Below are 2,933 nucleotides of genomic sequence, written 5' to 3'. Positions count from 1 at the left end.
CTCATACGCCATCTCCCCATCTTCCCTTCCCATCTGCCACCTCCCCTGCAGCATACATCAGAGAGAACTGTAAACACAAAGAACATATTATTGGCCTGATAGCAAAGAGGATTAATAACGACTCCCTCTAGCTTTCTTCAAAAGGATGTTGTTGACAGCCAATATACTACTGTTTGTTGAGTCCTTTGAGTTTCTCAGAAGACAGTCATTGTATAAATCCAAGGTACTATTACTATTATTACCACATTTAACATTCGGTTAATAGTGAGAAAGTTCTTTTACAGTCCTAGCTGTAAACCATAGCTGTAAATTCTTTCCTGCTTCTTTAAAGCTCTTCCAGACGCTTTGAACAACGATACCAAAGTAACAATTCAAGTACATCACTGTGCCTAATGAATAAAAGCACTCTTGATTAATGGCACTTGTTCAACATCACACTGACAGAAGTATGAAGTGTTAAAAAAATGGAGTTTCTGCCTACTGTGATTTTTTTCGCTATTAAAAAAAACAGGCATCATCAGAGCTGATTTTTTTTAGAGCTAGATTTTTTTTCTATTACCTTTTCGTCTATTCAACTGCTGTTGTATTTTTCATTCGACAAGTACTGTGCTTTTGTCTCATGCTGGTGCTTGCTATCAGAGTGTTATCACTCAAGAGGCCTGCTGCAGGATCCCCTAAGCATCTTCGCAATCAGCAAGTCTACCGCTACCCTAGCACCAGACCTCTGCCCAGGGTGGAAAAGGAGGGTGAGGGAGGGAAGGAGGATGGGCGTTGCTAAAAGGCATACACTGGTCAGAGCTGACAAGGAGCAGCCAGGTGCTGGGAATATCTATCATGAAGTCATTGGTGAATTGCAGGTGACTAGAGGCATACTTCACAGTGCTGTATCAGAGTTTATGTATTTTACTAACCTTATTTCATAGGGTTGAAGCTATACAGTTTTATGAGCCCCCCAATCCTCTACTAGTTGGAAATAAATTCCTCCTCAGTTATATATCAGAGGATGACATTGGCTGTTGGCCCATCTCTCCAGGCAAATGCTCTGCCTGTATTTCTTCTTTTTTCTTTCAGCCTGGGGATACGGTGCAGGGGTGCGGAGGTGGGAGTGTGTCTGTGTGACATGCCAGGAAGGAAAAAGCATGCAGTTCAAGGTGAGGGAGGTGGTGCAACCTGAATGCCAGCTTTAGCCTCTTGTTACATCCCTCTTGTTACATCCTGGTCTTGCAGATTGTTCAATCCGCTGGCGATTTGAATGGTTAGCACGATTGTCAGCTATCTCTGCACTCCAGCTTTTCTCTCTCCTGGCAGGAACATCTGGGACACAGACTTTACAAACAGTAATAATAACCCTACTTTAGCTTTCACATTTCTGCAGTTGTTATTATGTCATCATGGCAAATGACCATAATTGACCCCACGATGAGATGTTGCCAACATTCGTATGAATAGCAACTGCAATCACACAGGCTAGCAGGCATGGGCTTTGCAAATAAAAATTTTGCTGAATAGCCGAAATCTCAGGTTCATTTGGGGACCTGGGTATTTCTAGATTGTAACAGAAAACGATTTGTTTCTGAAACAGAAGAGGGCTGCATACAGGGGTATGTAAGTATTAAAGAAAGATTTCCAGGATTTGCAGGAACCCCTGTGTCTTTGGGAGCTGATTTGGATACAGAGGGATGAGTCATGAGACTCCACCTGAGCACAGAGATCATGTAATTCTGTTTCTCAGCTCCAGGGCGCATGCATGCGCACGCGCTCATGCAAAATTTTGCTCATGCAAAATTCGACCATCTCTATCATCCCAAAGTTAACACTGACCTTTCCTGACTCTCTCCAGAACTGGCATGAAACAAGGCTCTAACAAAACAGTGAAGAAAGAAATGACAATGTCAAAACACATATCAGTTCTCTTGACTGTAACTGTGTGTTTTACTATTGTGCTCAGGAGGCAATTTCGGCTAAGTTAGTCTTGAAAATTTTCAGCTGATTTGGTTTAGAAATTAAGATCATCTCAAGGTGGTTGTTTCAATAAATTCATATTGAAACCTACATGCCCCTATTTTCTAAGGAACCTCTTTCTCTAAGAATGCCTATTTTTTATTGAACTTGTTTTCCCAAACTGGGCATGTTGCCCTAAAATAAAAAACCACCCGACCCAAGAAGCAAAGACCTTGAATTTAATTGAGTTCATTTAAAGGGACTCGTCCAGGATTTTGAAACCTGCCCCCACAGTCTTCTCTCAGTTCTTTCTCATGGTCCCAAACCCAGCTTCTCTCCAGTTCCACTTCTCTGCTTAATGAGAACACCTTTGGGGAGAATAACCAGCAGTCTCGCACCAGAAATTATAGAAGGTGTAGAAGGTATAGAATTTAAAGAAGATCGTGAATCTCTTATTATAAACAGAAGATAATGGAATTTTCTCAGTTATTCCTATGACTTCCATATTATAGGGAAACTGAGAAAGAACTTTGCCTGGGCAGTTTCCAGCATTTTAGATAAACTATTTGCAAGAGTATGTTTTCTGTGGATTCCTGTGATGTAAAGAGTTATCCGCCTGCAGATGGCCCAGGACAACCACTGAATAGAGCCCAATTGTCTTTGGACCACTTCAACCTCCCTAAAAATTCTCCTGTCTCCTAGTTCTCCTACTGACCAATGGCTCCACTGGATCAGTGACCCCTAGGAGCAGGTCAAAGCCCCATAATATCCACCACTCCTCCCTACTCCCCACCACAAACAGATATAGTCCTTTATTCCTATCTATCACTTCAATCAAAATTCCCCCATTATGCTAGTGTAGCAATGCTAGATATCATCAGAAAACATATTAGTCTCATGCTTTTTTTTTTAAGGTCAGTGAACATGTGTAATTCTCCTAATAAATATTTTCTGTGTTTAAAATGATCTTATTGTTTTAATGTTTATTTATT

The sequence above is a fragment of the Puma concolor genome, chromosome A1 (assembly GCF_028749965.1).
Source record: "Puma concolor isolate L17-30 chromosome A1, mPumCon1.1.hap2, whole genome shotgun sequence".
NCBI lineage: Eukaryota > Metazoa > Chordata > Mammalia > Carnivora > Felidae > Puma > Puma concolor.
This window is presented reverse-complemented; position numbering follows the sequence as displayed.